The 24,430-nt window shown below is 35.8% G+C and overlaps 1 protein-coding gene across 1 annotated transcript in view; it reads left to right on the top strand.

The window, feature by feature from the left end:
- Window positions 1–4,572: 4,572 nt before the first annotated feature.
- Window positions 4,573–24,430, top strand: part of 7B2 (Secretogranin_V domain-containing protein 7B2) — a 56,755-nt gene continuing 36,897 nt past the window's right edge. Inside the window, exon 1 of the mRNA XM_073082912.1 lies at window positions 4,573–4,700. The gene's annotated coding sequence lies outside the window, so the exon portion shown is untranslated. The remainder of the gene's footprint in view (window positions 4,701–24,430) is intronic.

The following is a 24,430-nucleotide window of genomic DNA, read 5'->3' on the forward strand; positions in this document are numbered from 1 at the left end:
CCGACTGGAACCTGGTGAAGGAGTCGCTAATCAGTGAAATGAGCACCTCCGTCCTTGCTGAACCTGAAATTAAAAACTTAAATAAAACAGAATTAGATGAATACATAAATACAGTCACAAAGATTATACAAAAAACCTGCAATAGAACCTTAAAATCTAAGAGTAATAAAATTAAAAACTTACCTTGGTGGAACGAGGAGCTTGAGAGTCTAAAGAAGAAAGTGGTATTCTACCATCACCGCATCCAGGACCTGAAAAGGAAAAACAAACCAATAGATAACATATTATTAGAAAGACAAACCATTAAAGAAGAATACAAACTCACCTTGTCCAAAGTCTCCACCGAGCACTTTAGAAACTTCTGCAGCATGCAAGGGAAAGAAGACGTATGGTCTCTTACCAACAGGTTGCTAAAGTGCTCTCCTCAACCCACTCCTCCAACTACCCTCAATCTCGGTAATAATACCTTCACCAAGTCGAGCAAAGAGTCAGCAAATGCTCTGATCAGCAAATTCTATCCAGTTGACACTCCGGACACACTAGAAATACAGAGGCGCCTTAGACTTAAGGCAAATACTATACCAGCCACAGCAAATGAAGTACCCTTTTCACTCGAAGAAGTATTGGATTGCATGTCTTCCATGAGTTCGCACAAAGCCCCTGGTCCCGATCATCTTACCGCTGATATCTGTAATACATTCACCAAAACTTTTCCTGAGATAACCACAATGTTAATGAATCAATGCCTACACCTTGCTCACTTCCCAACAGCCTGGAAAAAGGCTTTTGTCAAGACAATTCCTAAACCTAATAAAATTGACTATATGGATATTTCCTCTTATCGTCCCATAGGGCTGCTCGATGTATTTGGTAAAGTGTTGGAGAAATTAATTGCTAAAAGGCTCGTACACCACCTCAACATCACCAACAACCTTCATAGAAATCAATTTGGATTCCGAGAACAGAAGTCTACAAATGATGCTCTGGCTGAAGCCCTAACCCGGATAAAAAATGCAAAAAGTAGTGGGAAGCTTGTCATTGCGATATCCCTGGATATCAAAGGAGCATTTGACCATGCTTGGTGGCCTGCTCTTTTAAACAGGTTACATGAGGTCAAGTGCCCTTCAAACCTCTATAGAATGATTCAGGGTTATCTCAATGACAGGTTTGTGACTCTCAATTATGCTGATGCCACTGTAGATAGATCTTTGTCACGCGGCTGTGTGCAAGGGTCTGTCCTAGGACCACTTTTCTGGAATCTAATAATAGATGAAATTTTAAACTCAGATTTTCCTTCTACCTGTCATCTTCAAGCTTTTGCTGATGACTTGCTTCTTATTACTTCAGCTGATAGTCTCTCCGAGTTGGAAAACGATGCCAACGACGCCTTAAAGACCATCACCGAGTGGGGACGTACAGTCAAATTGGAATTTGCCCCCAACAAAACCCAAGCAATCGCCTTCACAGTTAAAGCTTCTAAATCTAAAATATTCGTCAATAGCACCAACGTTCCCTTCTCTAATGAAATTAAATATCTTGGTGTCACAATTGATAAAAATCTTAAATTCATAAAACATGTAAATAATGCAATAGTTAAAGCCCAAAAAATATACCGAAAACTGAGTCTGTTTGTGCGACCCACATGGGGAGTACAATCGGAAAATATAATCATCATCTACAACAGTGTAATTGAGCCCACCATCACATATGCTGCGGAAATTTGAAGTTCCGCAATTAAATATAAATTAGTTTGCAACAATTTAAAATCATTTCAGAGAGGATTTGCTCTTAAGGCAATCAGGGGCTTCAAAACAGTCTCTGCTGCCGCCGCCATCGCTTTAGCTGATTTCGTCCCTCTAGACATTAAAATTGCTGAAATAGCTGAAATACAAAGAACCAAAAGACAAGGATACACAAAATTTTTACCAAACGATATCATATGCGATCGCCCAGCCAACCCCTCAGAGCTATTACATCCTTCTAAAAGACTTAGTATCACTTTTGACACTGTTTGCACTGAGGATGAAATTGATAGGAAAATATCACCGGACTCGACAAAAATCTACACAGACGGTAGCAAACACGACGGATTAGTTGGGGCTGCTTTCGTCGTCTATTATCCAAACGGCGAAACTCAAACAAAGAAAATCAAACTTCACGGCAGCTGCTCCGTATTTCAAGCAGAAATGCTTGCAATACGGAGAGCCTGCGAGCATTGCGTTGCGAGAGGAATATTCAACGTTACCATCTTATCCGATTCCATGTCCGCCCTGATGGAATTACAGAATCGGAACTCAACCAACGCAATGACCATACAAATACATAAACAAATACATAAAATTAAACCCCTAGGCTCTATTCGGTTCTTGTGGATTAAGTCACATGTGGGGCTCGTAGGAAACGAGGCGGCTGACCAAGCTGCGAAAGCAGCGGCCAGCATGCACTCGTCTCCCAATTTCAGTAATTTTCCCATCAGTTATGTAAAACATCATCAAAAATTGGAAACTGACCACATCATCAATAGTAGATACCAGGCTGAAACCAAAGGAGCACACACGCGAATTTGGTGCCCCAACATAGAAATAATCAGAGAGCTTCTCAAATGTACGACACTCACCTTCCAACTCACACAAATTTTAACTGGCCATGGATACCATCTCCACTATTTGTATCGATTTAAAATATCTTCCACCGATAAATGTCCCTGTGATGGAACCACTATCCAAACCGTCGACCATCTACTTATGCAATGTCCAGTCTTTGCCAAGGCACGATATGAACATGAATATACCTGCAATAATATTAACATCAATCCTTATTGTTTGTCTGAACTCATCTCCAAAAATTCGTGCATGCAAACATTCTTAAATCTTGTAAATAATATAGTAAATAGTCTGAAAAAACTAAACGAAACCTGATTTATAAATTTCAAATTACATGTATGTACAAAATTATATATATATATACATATACATTTTATATATCTTCCTCACAAATCAGATTAAATTGTCTTAAAACATTTTTGCATATTAATAGCTTTAATTAAAAAAAAAATCCTGCTTGGGGCCGCCCGTATAAAATTGCGAGGACCTCTCAGCAGTATAATCTAGTAAATCCGCCTTCAGCGGAAAAAAAAAAAAAAAAAAAAAAAAAAAAAAATCGGGGAGGTACCACCGCCACACGTTTCTAGCACGAAACAGTTTTCCTTTTCAGTAGATGGGTGTGGATAGTGGTCAGACCTCAGGAATGACAACTTATGTGTGGTCAGCGTAACATAGAACCTGATCTATATGGTGTTTGTCACCGCTTCGACCACATACATCAAGCATCAGGTGGACTGCAAGCTCATTTTCTACTTCAATCTTATATAAAATATTGAGCAAGATTTATTCGCAATTATGAATCCTGTTGATACTTGTTATTTTTAGTTTGACCCCTTGTTGACAAAGAAAACGTGAGAAGCCTCGTAACATTTTATATACAAAAGGAAATTTCTTTCGTTAAGCCATTATATCACAGGGTGCTTTTATAGAGACGACTTTTACCCGACTGCCGAGGGATGTTTTTCAAACCTATGTATGTATGTATATTGTATGTATGTATGTATGTATGTCGGACTTTAACATATAATAAGATGTGTGGTTAGATTCATCGCAATTTTGTGAGTATCATATGATATTATCATACAAGTGGATAATTGTAAAGCCTTATGTAGTTCAGGGGTGTTCCAACTTAAGTTACAATAGTATACTTTAGACAGAACTCCAATCCTATTTACAATTGACTAAAAATGTTTACGGCTACACATAGTAAAGTAGCAGATAGCAAAGTGGGGAACCTTTGTCTGTGGCGGACTTAAGGTAGAACACCAATCCTATTTGAGCTTCGGTATATAATCGGCAGTAATCACTTACCACTTCCTATAAGATGGTCAGATGACACTTCATAATCACACATAATACAATAGTATGCTTTAGACAGAACACCAATCCTATTTACAATTGACTAAAAATATTTACGGCTACACATAGTAAAGTAGCAGATAGCAAAGTGGGGAACCTTTGTCTGTGGCCGACTTAAGGTAGAACACCAATCCTATTTGAGCTTCGGTATATAATCGGCAGTAATCACTTACCACTTACTATAAGATGGTCAGTTGATACTTCATAATCATAAAATAATTTGCCAACTGTAAATTAAACACGCACATGGAGGATTCCACGAAACAATTTCTAATTTATATTTATTTTTTTCCTATTGTAGCAGCTATAGTACATAAATTGTGAAAAAACTGTCCTATTAGGATTTAATAGGTAAACCGAAAAATACCGGGTTCTTGTATAAGTTCTCATTTATTTTCAACATTTATTTCATTTTCAGTATCTGTTATTTTAGCGATCATAGTAATACACACTACAAAACTGTCGGACAGACGGACAAATACGGCATCCTAGTAAAGAAAAATAATAAAATACCAATTTCAAAACTATATAAACGCACCTCATTTCGTCCCTAACTGCGTAGTTACCGAAATCCGCATGCGCGGCTTCATCGATCGTGGAGCGTATCTGAGCCACGGCCTTTCGCTGGTGGTGTCTCCACACGAGAAGTCCTGCCGAGTTTAACGTTTTATTCAAACAAAGTGCATGTACCTAGCAGTGGCCCTGATCATCATCATCGCGAGCCTGGTCCGGTTACAGGTGAGTGGACTTACAATATATATTATTTAAATAAAAAAATATGTTCCATTTTTGAACGGCTACGTGGTTGTGTCGACGTCATCGTGTTTTTCCTTTTTTTTAACTTTTTTCTTTCTTTTTAAGATATGTTGTTACGTTGTACATTGGACTTACAATGTTTCCAATTTGCATTTTTTTCTTTTTTTACATAAAAAATGTGGTGAAGGAAAATAACTGATTTTATGATACCCGTTAGAACGTATATTAAATACAGAGTACTGCCATTTTTTCGTATTTATAAAATTGTCATGAACATTACAATATGGAAGAATACGCATACATATAGATTTTTTCATGACGAAACGAAATATTTTACTTCACAAGAATTATGTACACAATATCTATATCGATCGAATGAGACAATAAAGTTACATAATTGTTATTATGTAAATTACGTCATATTTTAATTAGGTACATAGGTGTTGTTTTAATACATACATGGTGATTACTGTTACTGTGATTACGGTTATGTGCCGAATAGTGGTTTCACCGAATAACCGAATACCGAATAATATTCGGTTTAACCTTAACCGAATAACATTCGGATATTCGGCCGAATTATTCTCTTTACCATTTCATTATTGTCAATTTTCCAGTTGTGTGTGTTCATTAAAACTTTAAAATTGTTTATATACTAACTAAAGATAGATAGAGAAGTTATAAATATGTTGACTTGAGGTTTCAAAATAAATATTGATTTGAGGTTTACTTGCTTTATTTAATTGACTTTATTCAACACATTCTTCATAGGATTTGGCTTTGACTTAAAATATAACATAAATCTCAAATAAGAAGTTTTGCGTTTTAGTACCCTATCGTGTATACAAAAATATAGAAATGCTCGAACCGAACATATTCAGCACCAAAACTGAATAATCCGGCCGAATACAAATAGAAAAAAAGACGCCGAATACGACGAATACCGAATACCATACGAATATTCGGCGCATCTTTAGTGATAACCTATTTTGATACTTTTATCAGACAATTTAATCATATCAGATTGACCTTTACGTCAATATATTTGACGTAAAGGTCTAGAAAAGTTTAGACTTGAAAAGAATTAAAATGAAACTTTTGCTACGATGTCATATCAATCAACGTATCTTCAATATGTATGTACTTGTGTTTTCAAATTGATCGCACAACTTACTGAAAGTGTAAAGTACCTTTAGGATACGCAGTATGGACCAGATCCCCCTCTCCCTCCACCCATCAACATGTTAATCACCACCCTCCACCCACTTGACCAGAGCGATGGTCTATAGCTAAAACCCCTCTTGCTCTGAGAGGAGAGGGCTACACGTTGCTGACCGCCGGCCTGTAGAGTATTATAAATTGCCATCTAAAAGGCCATTAAAGGATTTTTTTCGAAAAGTAAATAAGTGACGTAATACGATTACATTTCTTTAATAATTTGGAAGTACTGAACGAACATGCAGCATGTATGAATTTGTAATCAACCCTATACAAAATTAGAGCCTTATTAAATACAGACAACAATGCGTTGCTACCCCATCGAATATCTTTCTTACCACGCTCTTCAAATCGGAACATAGCAGCTTTTAACACTGAAGTTGTTAGGTAGAATTAGGTGTGGCGGTGGTGAATCAAAAATGTTTCTGGTAGATGCGACGTAGGTGTTTGTTCGTTATTGATTATTCGAATCTATTTTGTCCGAGAGGCTGAAGTTAGCCCACTCACCTATCCCACCTACACGGGGCTGTTGCTAGGAGCAACCCTCACCCCCGAAAGGTGGGGGCTCGGCTGAGTCTGACGGCACATCTAATTATAGGTACGAGTACATCTTTCATCTGAGTACTTTAGAATGAAAGTATTGGTTTCGAATGTATATGTGTCTCATTCTTTACCACCTAAAAAGGAAAGATCTAATTATAAGCATATTTTCCGACTTTTTCGGACGGAGACTAATGGTTGCGAGTGTATGTATGTCTCATTCTTTGCCACCTAAATAGGAAAGATCTAATTATAGAAATATTTTTCTGACTACTTCGAAAGGAGAGTAATGGTTTCGAGTTATACAGTTGATCTATCCTTAACCCTAGATAAAATTAGTTCTGAGACGGTCACCAATGTGTTGCTACCCCTGAGGACTAATTTGGAGCACTTCGAATATATCTTTTACCGAACTCTTCAAATCGGACCATAGCAGCCTTTAACATCAGCTGTTAGGTAGAATTGGGTGTGGTGGCGGTGAACCAAAAAGGTCTGGTAGATGTGACCTGAGTATTTGTTCGTTATTGATTATTCGAATCTATTTTGTCCGTCCGAGAGGCTGAAGTTAGCCCACTCAGCTATCCCACCTACAGGGAGCTGTTGCTAGTAGCAACCCTCACCCCCGAAAGGTGGGGGCTCGGCTGAGGCTGACGGCAGGTCTAATTATAGGTACATCTTTCATTCGAATACTTTATAAGGATAGTAATGGTTTCGAATATATGTATGTAATATGTACGTACATACATACATCTTTGTTACCCAAATAGGAAAGGTCTAATTATAAGCATAATTTTTCCGACTACTTCGAAAGGAGAGTACAGGTTTCGAGTATATGCATATATGCCTCATTCGTTGGAAACCAAGAAGGAAAGATCTTATAATAGACATACTTTTCCGACTACTTCGGAAGGAAAGTAATAGTTTCGATTGTATGTATGTGTGTATGTCTCATTCTTTGGCACCTAAAAAGGAAAGATCTAATTATAAGCATATTTTTCCAACTACTTCGGATGGAAAGTAATGGTTTCACACAAAATAAGAGCCTTATCTAAGACAGACAACAATGCGTTGCTACCCCATCGAATATCTTTCTTACCGCACTCTTCAAATCCGAACATAGCAGCTTTTAACACTGAAGTTGTTAGGTAGAATTACGTGTGGCGGTTGTGAGCCAAAAAGTTTTCTGGTAGATGCGGCGTAGGTGTTTGTTCGTTATTAATTATTCGTATCTATTTTGTCTGGGAGTCAGAAGTCAGCCCACTCATCTATCCCACCTACAGGGTGCTGTTGCTAGTAGCAACCCTCACCCCCGAATGTTGGGGGCTCGGCTGAGGCTGACGGCAGATCTAATAATAGGTATATTTTTCATTTGAGTATATTAGATGGAGAGTAATGATTTCGTGTATATAATCGGATTACCAATCAATCCTAGATAAAATTAAAGTATTATCTGAAACCTTCACCGATGCGTTGCTACCCCTGAGGACTAATTTGGAGCACATCGAATATATTTCTTACCAACTCATCAAATCGGAACATAGCAGCCTTTAACAGCAGTTGTTAGGTAGATTTGGGTGTGGTGGTGGTGAACCAAAAAGGTCTGGTAGATGTGACCTGAGTGGTTGTTCGTTATTGATTATTCGAATCTATTTTGTCCGAGAGGCTGAAGTTAGCCCACTCAGCTATCCCATCTACAGGGGGCTGTTGCTAGGAGCAACCCTCACCCCCGAAAGGTGGGGGCTCGGCTGAGGCTGACGGCAGATCTAATTATAGGTACATCTTTCATCCAAGTACTTTAGAATGAGAGTAATGGTTTCGAACGTATGTATTGTATGTATGTATGTCTCATTCTGTGGCACTTAAAAGAGAAACTTCTAAGTATAAGCCTATTTTTCCGACTACTTCGTAAAGAGAGTGATGGTTTCGAATGTATTTATGTTTCATTCTTTGGCACCTAAAATATATCTTATTATAAGCATATTTTTCCAACTACTTCGGAAGGAAAGTAATAGTTTCGATTGTATGTATGTGTATGTCTCATTTTTTGGCACCTCAATAGGAAAGATCTAATTCTAGACATATTTTTTCGACTACTTCGGAAGGAAAGCAATGGTTTCGATTTATACAATTGATCTATACTAAACCCTAGATAAAATTAAGGTCTTTTCTGAGACGGTCACCAATGCGTTGATACTTTTGAGGACTAAGTTGGAGCGCATCGAATACATCTCTTACCGCATTCTTCAAATCGTAACAAAGCAGCCTTTAGCAGTAGTTGTTAGGCAGAATTAAGTGTGGAGGTGGTGAACCAAAAAGGGTTCTGAATGTTCTGATAGACGCGACGTATTTGTTCGTTATTGATTATTCGTATCTATTTTGACCGGGAGCCCACTCAGATATCCCACCTACGGGGGGTAGCTAGTAACAACTCTCTCCCTGAAAGTTGGGAGCTAGGCTGAGGCTGACGGCAGATTTAATTATAGGTACATCTTTCATCCAAGTACTTTAGAATGAGAGTCATGATTTTGAACGTATGTATTGTATGTATGTATGTCTCATTCTGTGGCACCTAAAAATAAACTTCTAATTATAAGCATATTTTTCGACTACTTCGAAAGGAAAGTAATGGTTTCGAGTATATGTATGTCTCATTCTTTGGCATCTAAAAAAGAAAGATATGTATATAGGCATATTATTCAGACTTCTTCAGAAGGATACTTCGAATTATACACTTGATCTATAATAAATATAAAACCCTACTTAGATAAAATTAAAGTATTTTCTGAAACAGTCACCAATATGTTTCTATCCCTGAGGACTAAGTTGGAGCGCATCTAATTAATTTCTTACTGCACTCTTCAAATTGGAACATAGCAGCCTTTACCAAGGCAGTTGTTAGACAGAATTAGGTGTGGCTGTGAGGAACTACAATGGTTTCTAAGACCTTTAGAATGTGATGTGGCATCTGAGTATGTGTTTGCTATTGATTATTCGTATCTAATTTATCTGTGAGCCTACAGTCAGCCAATCCACTCGGCTATCCCACCTACTGAAGGGGGGTAGTTGCTAAGAGCAACCCTCACCCCCGAAACGTGGGAGCTCGTGTAAAGCTGACGGCAGATCTAATTATAGGTACATCATTCCGATTGCGTCAAAAGGAGAGTTACGGTTTCGAGTTTATGTATGTAAGTATGTACATATGTTCATATGTATGTATGTATGAATAAATGTATGATTCATCCTTTCGCACCTAAAAGGGTTTACAGTTAGGACGTTTTATTTATTTAATTCCTTTATTTAATGTCTACTGATGAAAGAGGAAAAAGATTATTATTATGACGACCCGCGTAGCGGAGCAGTCACCATGCCGGTCAGACGCGTACAGCGCACAGGGTCCCGGGTTCGATCCCCGGCCAGACAGATTTATAATTCCAGTTTCCTGTTTCTTCTGTTTCTGTCTGGGTGTTTGTGTATTTGTCTCTGTGTGTGTCCATGGCACCCACGATACAGGGAATCCTAGTATGGGGCTGTGAGTGTAGAAAGCGTTTTTTTAGTTTTTATTATTATTGATAGATGATGATGATTGATAATTAACATGTGTTGATATTTCAAATTTTTATTTCACTCACTTCTTTCTGGATCTTTTTTTATTTACTAAGCTAATATTTTTGAGTTATTAGCAGATATACATATGACCGACGACAGTGTATTTTTTATGATTTAGAGCAAATGATGAAGGACACGGAAAGTGACCATAAGATCTCTGTAATAAAATATGGGATTACGCCCATCGAGTTTGGACTCGCTTGATTCGTTTTCATCGTCGTGACGTTCGTTCGTTCGGTCGTCTCGTGACGAATCTGGGATGTAACTATGGGAACTCTTTAATTAAACGACGAAACACTATCGAGTGTGGATTCAATTTATTCCCTTAGACTTTGGACTAGGACTTTGGTTCAAAATGATATCCAGGACCTGTTGATGGTGCTGGAAAGTGGCCAAGGCAATTTTGTCTTTATTTTGTTCTGATTCGAATGAGCTCCCATATTTTAAGAGGTTTATCTCTATTTTTCAGTTTGTAAACTTGTTGACACTATTTCATTTTTTTCAAACCAAGTCAATTCGGTATGTTGTAATAAGCTTTAAAATGGCGATGTCTATTTATATTCAAAAGCATATTAAATTGAAACTTTGACAATGAGTCGCACTACTGCAGTACAATTTTTAAAGTGTATATACTTAAAAAAACAATTATTATTGTAATAAAAATAAATCTAAGAAACAAAACTTTTACATTATATTTTTAATAAACAACAATATTATTATTCTAAATTGCTTATATCCCCTGGGGTTCTCTACTCTCTACTCTCTACTCTACTCCTCATATATAACTTTTTCCCGTAGTATGTTGTCTAGTCTGATAGATTTTAAATTCAATTTCGGGAGGCAGACCTCCCCCGTTGCACACATGCGCACTGCATTTTATCGATGAGCGTCCCCATCGCCCACCCCCTTCAGCCTTCCGGAACCACGCCCGGGTCTATACGACCTGGAACACTAAAAGTTGGTTTGATCATTTCATCTTGTTTGACGAGAATTTGATTTCAAATGTGATAATTACATCACATCTGAAACTACTGTACTTTACCACGTTACCCACATCTGGGCAGAGGTTTCCCCTAAAAATAGAATACGTCTTGATGCGTCCTTCGTTTACTTAGCAAATAACGGTACCCATCCAACACCCGAACACACGTCATCATCATCATCATCAACCCATTAGTGTCCCACTGTTGGGCACGGGCTGGGCTGGGCACTCTCAGAATGAGAAGGATTAGGCCATAGTCCACCGCGCTGGCCAAGTGCGTATTGGTAGACTTCACATACATTTGAGATTTTTTTTATAAATCTCTCAGGTATGTAGGTTTCCTTACGATGTTTTCCTTCACCGTTTTAGCAAGTGATAATTAATTTCTAATACGCACATCATTTCAAAAAATCAGAGGTGCGTGCCTGGGATTTGAACCTTGACCCCACGATCGAGAGGCTGAGTTTCTTAACCACTAGGCTATCACTGTCCCGAACACACTTGCCATTGCTTAATTTTCTCTTTGTTACCCCCGAAGTCCCAGGGTCTACGCAATCCTTACCTCCCTTTACCTCTTTTTATATAAGCCAAGGAACTAGGTACAGGTAACATTAACAAACAAGTTCACATGTTAAAAACGCTTATAATCATAAAAGCACTCAAAAATAGTTTTCTAAATTTTTACTTGTATAAAAGGAAACTTACAAGTATTTTAAAATTTTGCTAAAGTCCCCAAAATTTTTAAATTTTGTAATTACCAATCACTCTGATGAGTGGATTGAAATTACGTTCCTCAGAGCAGCCATGTTGGAACATGACATGCGCATTGCAACTGACCTCATTATTGCGAGTGACCACGCCCAAATACATGAAATATTATTAATTTTATTAAAATACAATTTATGGAATTTACTTTTTATACATATTTTTTATGATATATTGACTGGGTTAAATTGGGAGTAAGTATATTTATTTGGGAAACAACTTGCTCATCAAGGGCAGCGTCCGTAGCCGGCTACAAGTCTCTACGGACTCTATCTGAGACTGATTATATACATCTAGCTGACCCTACAAACGTTGTGTTGCCATATAAATAAAAAAATGTTAAGGGGGGTATGAAAAATAGATAGCAGCCGATTCCCAGACCTACTGAATATGCATATAAAATTTGGTGAAAATCGGTAAAGCCCTTTCGGAGGAGTACGGTAACTAACATTGTGACACGAGAATTTTATATAATAAGATATACATGAGCGATAGTTGTGACTTATAATAAGATGGACTACATACTGGTTTGCCACTTCTGAAATGGAAATAAATTATGACTAGGGGTAAGAACACAAAGTAAATGTATTATTTGAATGTTATATTAACGTGAAATATGGGAAATGTGGACGAATTCTATCTACTTTATATTTATAAAGATTTTATTTCTAATTATTTAGTATTCAACATTTTATTACAATATTAAAGCATAGGAGATTTTTAAAAGTCAATTATTTTCCTTACCACCCTTAAAAAGAAAAACGTGCTTAAAATTTGTTCTCTATTTTGTTTTTTTTTTCTGTTATTTTTATTTTTTATTATTTTTGTTTATAGGATCTACGTAGTTAAGCTTCAGCAACAAGTCTTGTAAGGTAAGTTTACTTAAGAATTTATGATCAAATAGTTCTTAAATTTTCTTAAATATAAAAAATATCACGTCGAATTGAAAACTTCCCTACTTTGGGAAGTCGGTTAAAAATATTTATCTATATAAATTAATGAGCATCCATCGATAGATATTTTAATGGGACTCTCTGTGATGCAATATAATTTAACTTCCCTGTACATAAAAATTTGCTGTAAAATATAATCTTCGGCAGATTATGTGGCAAATATTCTACTATTCGCAGTTTGTGCGCGTAATAACTATGTACGTAAGATTGCAGGTTTCTTACATGAGGTTTCTAATCACCAAGTCCTGAAGCGCATCTGATCTTTTATTAATTATATTTTCATTGATTGAAGATCAATTGATTAAGTCAAGTGACGCTACACATTATAAAGAATTCATGCTTTATGTAGCACACTCCAACATTGTCCGATATTGTTGATATTATAGTGTTATTTGCACTATTTTTTAGAATCATTTTTTCAAAATATACTTTTTTCAATTACATTAAACATAAATTATGTATGAAATAATAACATATTTTACATTTATTGACATTTATGTATAAAAAATACATATATGGAATCGATTGAACTTTAACAGCCAACTTTAATAGTTTTCGGTTTGTCACACGAGGAGCCCATAGGCCTTAGAATTTTTCATAGAGTCCTGGAAGATGCGTGACGTCTACTAATCACCAATTGATTAGCGTGGTTGATTATGACTAAACATATCTCATTTTGAAAAGGAAGTCCGTGCCTAATTGAGGGACGGACGGACGGAAATAAAAAATTCTGATAATAAAATTAAAACAATCTGGAAAATAATTAATGCCGAAACACGAACTTGCAGATTAAGTATCAGTAAAGTATCTCTTACTACTGAACGTGGTCAGATTACCTCAGATAAAGAAATTGCACAAGAATTTGAAACTTTTTTCTCGAATATACCATTTAATACTACTAAATTTTTAAAATCATCCCCAATTAAAGCAGTGACCATCCTTAAAGAGAATTTAAGTCAGTGTCACATTAAATTTAAATTTAGACATATTTTAATTAATGACATATTAAAAGCTTTTAAAGAATTAACTGTTAAAAATACAGAGGACATTTGGGGAATGTCAGTAAAAGTTTCTATATCAATCATTAAAACTTTAGCTCCCTACTTAGTCACTATTTTTAATATGTGTGTTGATCAGGGCTGTTTCCCTGATTTAATGAAACATAGCAAAATAATTCCATTGTTTAAGGCAGGTGATACTAAAGATCCCAACAATTATAGACCCATCTCAGTACTGCCTGTTCTAAGTAAAATTTTTGAAAAGATCCTCTTACAGCAAATGTTGCTTCATTTTAAACTAAATAATCTTTTACATCAAAAGCAATTTGGCTTTACTAAAGGCCGTTCTACCACAGATGCTGGTGTTCAATTGCTGCGACATATTTTTGATTGTTGGGAACAAGCACATGATGCTATAGGTATTTTTTGTGACTTGTCTAAAGCTTTTGATTGTGTTGATCATAAAACCTTATTGTTAAAATTACAATATTATGGTATTCAGGGAAATTCTCTAAAGTTGATAAATTCTTATTTAAACAATAGAGTCCAACGAGTGCAAGTAAATGGAGCATTATCAGCAGGTTCTAATATTAAAATAGGTGTACCTCAGGGCTCCATCCTAGGTCCGTTTCTATTTTTAGTTTATATAAATGATTTGCCAAATGTAGTAAAGGATTTATCTGAGGTTGTTTTGTTTGCTGATGACACTTCCTTGGTGTTTAGAGTAAAACGACAAACACAGGATACGAACGATATTAATGAAACTCTTTGCTTGATTCAGAACTGGTTTGATGCAAACAACCTACTCTTAAATTCTAATAAAACTAAATGTATTAAATTTATGCTACCAAATGTAAGGAGTATGGGGATGAATGTCACTCTAAATGGTGAGACTTTGCAATTCGTCAATGAAACTGTTTTCTTGGGGATTACCATTGATTCTAAACTCCAGTGGGGTCCCCACATCTCTGCTTTGTCCAGCAGACTTAGTACTGCAGCTTTTGCAGTCAGAAGAATTAGACAGTTAACAGACATACCCACTGCCAGACTTGTCTATTTCAGTTACTTTCACAGCATTATGTCTTATGGCATTCTACTGTGGGGCAGTGCTGCTGACATAGACTCTATATTTACTATTCAAAAAAGAGCAATAAGGTCAATATATAGTCTGCGGCGTGGTGAGTCCCTAAGAGAACTGTTTCCCACTATTAATATATTGACGGTGCATAGTCAATACATTTATGAAAATATTATGTATGTAAGAAAACACACTGATATGTTTGAAAGAAATAGTAACCACCATAACTTTAATACCAGAAATAGAAATAAATTAGTAATTCCTAAACGTAGATTATGTAAGGTGGCTAGATCTTTCGTGGGCAACTGTATTCGCTACTACAATAAAATACCCGACCACATTTTGAATCTCACAGAAAAAAAGTTTAAACATGTCGTTAAACTAACGCTATGTAAAAAAGCGTACTATAAAGTAAGTGATTATTTGACTGACAAAACGGTGTGGTCTGAATTAGCTCCAGCTCCACATGTACCATTACGTTAAGTTAACATTGTCAAAAACATTTTTTTTAAAAGATGTGTGTTATGGAGTTTCTTTCGCCGCTTCTTCTCCATAACGAAACACCTTGTGAAGTGGTGGTAGTTGCTTTGACATTCAAAAAGTGATCTGTAAAGAACCTATTTTGAATAAAAAATTTTGATTTGATTTGATTTGACGGTAACGGGTAGATAATGATGATGAGGAGTATATTTAGTTCATTGGTCTAAAGCAACACAATACCGAATTCTATCAGTAGTCTCTGAGAAATTGATTGCGTAAAAAAAAAATGTCGTCAAAAATAAAAAAAAATCTCACTGAAATTCGCAGGCGAGAAAAATAATGTATTTTGATACTATTTTGGAACTAAATCGTCTCAAAATTATGTCTTTAATTTGAATTAAGATGAAATAAGATCGTGAAAAAGTCCGTGGGCCGTGGGAGAGGACGACCCCCAGGCCGGGAGGAGGGGGTTGCCGACCGATAGTCTAAAGCATAGCTTCCAAGTAGCATAGGTACTTGTATGTCATATCGATTATGTTTTGGCCAGTAAAATCAAATTACAGAGCGACATGCGCAATCCTTCTTATCTGTCCACATCATCAACTATCACTAGTTGATATAATATGTTTGTTGGGAGTTCGGGACAGCAAATCAAAGCCTCAGATTGTTGTTCTTCCAATATATTACCACCATACATTCAGTACATCAATTACTTCACAAGCTGGTGACGACTCAACTAGAAATTTCTATATTAGCCCCCTTTCCCTCCGTTTTTTCGCGCCGAAGCTTCCATTTTTTTTTTAATTTCATTCCAAAGTGTCATAGCTACGGCCAACAATCAAACCCGAAGCAAAATTTTTAATCCATTTTTAAAATCAATATTTTGTTTTATATAAACTCAATTAAAATGTAACCTTACGAATAACAATAAAATAGTAGTAATAAAATAATAATAAAGAAGCCTAGACCAAAACTCAAAAACTTTTTTTAAAGTCTTTATTTATCCGATTTTGTTTACACAATCTTGAAAACTGATTTCGAGATTTCCCTCGGGAAATTAAAGGATTTTGTATGGGGTGACAGCTTGACTTACATTATTTTCGAGCAAATCAGGATCAGGGTAAATGTTGCTAGAAACTTCCGTTTTTGCATAATTAACAACTTTAAAATGATATCAATAAATAAAATAATTTATCCAATTTTTAAATTTGCAATTTTACCTACAATATCTAGCTTTGTGTGAACTTAACTTTCGCGAAACACAAAATGAAAAGTTTTCACAAACAAAAAAATGTAATATTCATCACACAAACCTTTATGAGCGAGAAAATATTTTATCGTTCATCTCGCGGTGGTACCCGTCTCTTAGGGTCCTATTCCAGGCATGCGCATTGCACCTCTGAGCTGCAAGCCCCACTCTCTCATCTGTTGCGGCGTAGTTAACATGAGTTTCTTTTTCATCGTCTGCTACCTCGTTATATTCCTTGTGCTGTTCTTTAAGTTGTTGAAGAGGAGACTAAGAGAAAGGTTACTACAACTACAACAAAGAGAAGCCCATCAACCCAACAAATATTAATAAAAAGTAAGTATCAATAGAGATAAGTACATTTTTGTATTATCAAAAAAGTAAAATAATTTGTTATGCTAATTGAAGGCGTATGGTATTGATTTGTATTTTTATGAATATAAAAATTTTGGTACATTCTGACATTGCATTTCTCGGCATCCGCGAAGCTCGTCTCCCGGGCACACCTGTTATATCGATTGATTTTAACAAGATGTGGAAGTACTTTACTACTTTGATAGTTTGCTGAAATTTTGATTACCTATCGGTTAGTAGTCTAGCTTTTTGCTTTAAAATAACTAATGATGATGTGATTTTGCCTTTGTCTCTTAGGTATATATGCAAATAAAAAAAAATTGAAGTGTTTGTCTGACTTTCCAAAATAAAGGACAGTTTTTTAGCTAATTCGCATTAAGATTAAATATAATAAATAATAATGTAAAGATCTATTTTACGAGGATTTCTGCTAATCTGTATGTTTTACAGTTTGGTTCTGAAACTTGATAGGCATCAAAATCAGGCGATTATAATAACCGCTTGGATTTCTTTTTATTTTTTAATCGAAACCTGTTAGTTGTTATTCCATAGCAAACAAATGTGTTTTGAAAGGTGGTATCAGAAGCCTTCGTAAGCAAGTTCGTTTAATCAATGAGACAGTACTAGGTTGAAAACGTCGTAAGGGCAAAACATTTTCATGACACTTCAATTTCTCAGGGTTAACAGCTGTGGCCGACCTGAGGCCGACCTTAGGTTAGGTTAGGTTAGGATTTCCAATTTGGAGAAGTTGTATTGAAAAATTGATTTTACTAACATTTTATGAAAAATATAAGTGAAGTTATAGTAATTATTAACAAGGTCATTTCTACAACAAAAAACATTTGCAAGCTTAGGAAGTCTACATTCGTGAACGAAATTAAAGATTTCTGTGAATACTAAGAATTTGTGTTAATGTATAATTTATATGTACCGGCTGTACCTTCCCTGTCAAAATCAAAATACTGTATAATTCTTTTTTTGTGTTATTGCTAAACTAAACAAATTCAAATATTAGTGCCCTAAAGTAGAAAATGTCGAAAACTTCATCCGGAACTACGGATTCCGTGCGTTCAGAATAGCCTCCCAGATGAGATATTTATCGATTTCCAGGCCTCTGCACATGCGCTTTCCATATCTTTGGGCGTGGCCGGTGATGCAATTAATACGCTATTCTTTAATGTACTCTGAATAGGATAGTAATTATATTTTTTGAACCTGATTGGATTTATTAAGACTTTTTTTATATTGAAGATTATTACTACCCCTGAGGACAAAGTTGGAATATTTTAGATAAGTATCACGTTCTCCCTACCCCTCAAAGCGGAACACAGCAGCGATTTTATTGCTGTTTTTAGGCAGAAATATTTATACTAATCGGTGATTTTAAATAACTCTAAACTGATTGAACTGAAATATTATTCAATACTTATGCAATCATTATGTAAATATACTTAGTACCTATTACTTTTAGTAACCCTCCAAAATAATACTTCAATACTTCAATATTTCTACGGACAAATGAACAATACGAATATATTTTTTTTATTTTATCGCCTAATTTAAGAACCCTTAACGTTAACGATTGTTTAGAAAACACTGATTTTCACCCAAAAGGGATTCTGATGACATAAGCGAGGGTTGCGTGGCCGTGACCTTCGGATAATGTTCCCTCGTCATCCCCCATGTATTTCCATAAAGAGGCTTACTTCAAAAGATAACATTAGGGTGCTTTGAATTGTCCTATAGGGGACGGTTATTTGTTTCTGACGTTTCCTTACAATAATGTGCTTGTAGTATCAACTGTATTAATGGTCTTTGGTATTGCAAAGTACGCGTATCGACTGTAAAAGTTAACTTTTAGTAGTTAGTTTACCTTTACTTAAAAAGTTTTAAAATCATTACACTTAAATACACTACTAGCCAATTTAGAACTTTTTTTTTTAATTTTTACACCTTCGGCCAAAACATTGAAAATATTGATAATAATAACAATATTTATTCGAACCAGTCATTGTGATTTTAAAGTTTTTAGAAGAAGACAGTAAAAATGAAAACCCTGTAAGTTTATTCCCACCCCCAGATCGCTCTGGTCGAAAAGCCCCCACTCTGTGGCTGTTCTCCCCACCTGTTACCCCCCCTCCCCCCGCCTAGCAAAACTGGAAAACAGGAGGTTGAAGGTACTTCCACGACCCGTAAAGCATTTTTACACTATCTAGTATTGATATTATTACGTTGCATTATTTTTATTCAGTACAAAATTAATTAATATACAACATTGCTTATCAGTTCATCACTAATTTACCATACAACATTACTCATCACGTAAAGGATTATTTAAATGGAAACATTATATTTATGCTCTTTTAACAGTTGAACAAAAGATTGGCGACACTACTTTTATTAACAGGCCAACCCATACTACCACCACTTTACTTATATTTCATGAATAAAATATTTTTCCCACTAACATTTACATGCACATATATGAAAACATTCGAAAACATAAGTAAGATCCAATACACATTCACATATGTATTAGATCTTACATACATGTAACCATTTCCGTAACAAAGAAACTAACTTTATACCACCAAATTCTTTCCTAACACTCAGCATTAATTTTAAACTTACAATTAACCACCAATTTAAAAATATTCCAGTTTACAAGAACTCTTACCTTGAAGATACTATTATGTAAAAAATATTGTCCTAGTCCTTAAAAATATCACGATGTGTGAATTCTATCTATCCGCACTTGACCAGCACAGTGGACTTTGGCCCAATCCCTTCTCAATCTGATAGCCCACTCGTGCCCAACTATGGGATAGTAATTGCTTCATTACTATGACGATTCTCATAGATGCGATAGCCCGCAGTCCAATGCAATGTGACATGCGTAGTGCATCATGGTCGATGTTATTACTTCGTTAACAAAGTGATACCCCTTACCACCCTTTCGGGCATCACAAAACGAAGGACGAAACGGGTGGCACATCGATATACCTCTATATATTATCAATCTCCTATAGCTTCAATAAATCAATACCGCATCCATAGACCAGTACGTTTAGGACGAGACCGTAATTTTGTTTTCTTTTAATCTTCAAGCAATTTTTAACTTATTATCCTCCATTTGCACTAGCAAGTTATCAATTCACATTAAAACACATAGTGAATTAATGGTCATTTTAATATGGAGATGATTATGATCAGGTTTCGTTTGTATGCACTACGTACTTTTTGCGAATTGTAATCATTTTAGACCCTCACTCGGTGCTACCCAGAATGTCACCATGCATTGTTTGTTGATTCAAATATTTTAAAGATTAAATAAATAAATAGATATGTCTTCATGACGTTTTAAAAGATTTTTTTAAGGATTTATCAGAATTGATAACATCATCGATAATATTATTACACTCGTGTATAACGATAAAAATATCCAACCACAAAAACATTTGTATATAATGTATTTTCTTATTTGTATTTTTCTTATGCTAAATGTAAATTCAGAAGTAAGAAACGATACAATCAAATTTTACTATACCCATCTCTAAAATGTCCAAATGGCAGTCGCTGACAGTCTCCAGGGATGAATTCTCTGAGCGACCAAACACAGAGGCGTACAAAGAGAACACAATATTGTTATGGCTAACACACTCATTGCACCCTGTCATCCACATTGCATCCCACTGTACCCCACTTCCCCCGATTGATTTAACATTGCGTCATCTTCCTCACCCGTTCCCCCTTTTCACCCACCAACTCCATGATTCACCCGTTCCTCCTTTACACCCAAAACCCTAGACTTTGCCCGTCCTCCCTTTTCACCAACCCGAAGCACCTACATCCCACTCAACCCTAACCTTCTACTTTATGCCGTATCCATACAACCCTGGCCAAAACCAAAGGAGGATAGCAAAAAATCTCAGTCTGAATTTATGCGCAAATGCGTTCCTACACTGATATGCTTAAAACCACACCTTAAAATCAGAACACAGTTTGGGTATTCTCCCTTCGTAAGCCAAGAACAGTACGACAATTTATTTGTGTTGCAAGAAAATTTTGTTAAGCAAGAATTTTAATTTGTCACTTATTTAAAAAAAATACTTTCAATGATTGTATATTAACTTAAAATATAATCAAACCCATATTTTACTCAAACCTCTACTAATTTTACTGAAACACAAAAATATATTTGTCGTAATTAATTTTTCGTACAAAGAGAAGACATTGTTATAATAGCTAACAGAATCATTGCTCCCTGACATGCGCGTTGCATCCTACTGAACCTCCTCTTCTCCTCCTCCTTCTCCCAGACTTCACCTATCCCTCCTTTTCACTTACCATCCCCAGGCACCAGCATCCGTATCAACGCTAACCTTTGTCTATTCCGCTTACTGGATTATTACTAGTTTTCCACGATAAAATCATCAAAGCTGAATTTACCTGAATTTACCTATGCTAAACGTCGTTCCTACCACTTCCTACCCTGATTCCATTAAAACCACAGAGCACTACAATTGAGTTGCAAAAAAATTTAGCTTAAATAGGAATATTAATTTTTCAATACATTTTGCATAAAATGTATTATTTCCATGTACAATATACATATTAATCAAATATAATTAAACCCATATTTGACTCAAACGGCAACTAATTAAACAAAATATAATATATGGTCTCAATAATTCATTGTACAAAGAGAACACAATATTGTAATGGCTAACAGACTCATTGCAACCTGACATGCGCATTGCATCCTACTGTACCCCACTTACCACGATTGATTTAACATTACCACCTCTTAACTCCCTAGTGGGTGACAAGGTGAAAGTTCCCCTTTTCAACCCTAGGCTTCACACATCCCCGCTTTTCACCCACCCACGCCAGGCTTTACCCGTGCCTCCTTTTTACCCACCAAACCGGCCTCCCCTTTTCACCTATCAACACCAGGCACATGCCTCCCTCTCAATCCTATTATTTTCCTCGTCCACCATGCTGCAACCCTGTAATGCAACCCCTATCTCCTCCCAGTTTGAGTCGTATAAAACCTTATAGACCTGGTCCAAACTAAACCGAAATACCCTTTAATCCGTAGACGAGTATCACAAAATTTACAAAGAACAAAACGCCTCCAGCTAAAAATAATTGTAAAGTCCTTTACATCATGTTTCTATACAAATAGAGATATTATGGTAACGACCCGATTTTTTTAGTGTTTTCATGAATAACCGCCTTTTCGTTATTAATTGACATTTGAATTACTGCTTTCTTTTCGATACCAGAACATAATTGTTGAAATAAAAAAAATGTTCACTTGACCCAATCTGCCGTAGATTTACTGTTTAGACTAGAAACGTTGAAAGTCTGGGTGGTGGTTGCAGGGTGGTTTATTGATTTTATGCACACAGCTATGCGCACTGAGGTGCATCACGGGCGTAGAGCTCCTTCCAATGACTACTTTATTTTGTCTGCTGCGTTCATGTAGGTTGTTCGTCGGCATCGCGCCACTCTAACATTATATATTTATTACTTAGCATTCTTCTGTTTTGTTGTTCAGTACTTGTCTTTTATCGCAGTCTTCATTAAGTCATTAATATTAAAAATAGATATAGTGCATTCTGAACTGAACTTTATTTTAAATATGATTTTAAATCATTTAATAAGTGATGGTGTGTAACAACTACGTGTGTAAACATCATCAGAGGTAAGTAACAGTAAAATTTCATTTTGTTCGATTTGTTAATCGTTTTCTATTTTAAATAAAATGATTGATTTAAATTGGTTAAAAATAAAAAAAAATACATATAATGCTTTTCTTCTCTTATGCTATTCATTCTATGGACACGTGTAAGGTCTCACCGTAATATGCATTAAGACTCTTCCGGACATGTCAGATACATCGATTATAGTGAATCTAGACATGTGCATTGCATCGTGTTGGCGTTACGATACCAGCAATGTTTATTACGACTTAGTACCTAGTTCATTCATTTATTAACATTATACATACAATTAACTCTCGACAAATATTCCTATTGCTTATTTGATTCATCCAATAGTTTGCCGGTTATAACTCTGAACTCATTTCAGTTGATAAGAAGATATTAATATTTAAACAATGCATCTAGAGAAAATAAATCAGAGTTACGATAATTATTACGCAAGTGTGGCAAATTTCTGAACCGAGCTTTGCAATGAGCTTTATTGATTTTATGCGAACGATCATGCGCGTTGAATGCATCCCGGTTGGAGCTTCTTCGGCAACAAGAACGTTTTATGTATAAATAAATATTCTCTGCATCTACGAGCTAGCGATTTCCTTTGTTTATTAATTTCAAACAAAATTATGACACTGCTTTAAAAAATACAATTTAACTTATGGTTTTTTAATACGTGCATGATTTACTAAATATTTCTCAGGCACATTAGCGACGTTGAGCATTGAGACATGAGCGAAGTATTCCTGTTATGCTAGTTGTACTAATTTAAATACGTGCGAGTAGCACAAATTATATTGCTCGATGTCCTTAAGTTTTATAAATTAAATAAACCTTTAGTTTAATCTACTACTTCTTATTCCTTCTACCTTTACTTTTACCTTAGTGGTTGCTTATAAAACTCAAATTCTCATGTCAATCAAAAGAGATTTTGATAACGTAAGCGAGGTTTGCGGGGCCTTAACTTAAAAAATACATCCTCGTCATCCCCCACGTGTTTCCGTATACAGGCTTACTTCAAAAGATCAGTTCATTAGGGTGCTATCAAAATTGTCCTATAGGTACATTACCTCGCACGTTAGCACGAGAAACACGAGAAATCGTAAGCAACTATCATAAGCGATAGTCGCCATAACATAATCGTATCAAAATGTTTACGCATAGGCGAGAACTGAAATCTCGCCTAAGATTATGTCATACGAGACTCGCATATGACTCATCACCAAGCGATAATGGCCTATGTTTGTTTACACGAAATTATAGTAAGGAGGTTCTTGCTTATGAGAATCTCGACTGGTATAAACACGATCTCGTATGACATACTTTGTAGTTCATAAGACAATCGTAAAAATCAGTTAGAATCGTTTTCAGTGCAAGATTTCTCATTCGAGTTTAGTTATTATGCAATTGTAACTCAAGGAACAACATGTTAGATGCTTCCAAACCATTTCATCTCGCTGTCCATTTTTAAGCCTAATACCTTTTCTTCATTTTCTGTTTAAATACAAGAATCAATTAAACAGAACTGGCATAAAATCTCGAAATACGATTGCTTTGAAATTATTTTTACACGGATGCAATAAAATAGTCCATGCGAGGCAATTATCGCCCAAGGCAACGAGCGAGAAGAGCGAATGTTTAGACGAACAAAATAGTTTATATTCTTTCCATAATCGTATCTTCGAGACGAGAAACTCTATCCATCTGAATGGGGCATTACCCATCAGGTAAGGAACATTGGAAAGAAAATTACAAAACAGTAATTTACA

This window comes from Epargyreus clarus, unplaced genomic scaffold (genome assembly GCF_041222505.1).
Source record: "Epargyreus clarus isolate Ecla_fem2 unplaced genomic scaffold, WU_Ecla_fem_2.2 ptg000018l, whole genome shotgun sequence".
Classification (NCBI taxonomy): Eukaryota; Metazoa; Arthropoda; class Insecta; order Lepidoptera; family Hesperiidae; genus Epargyreus; species Epargyreus clarus.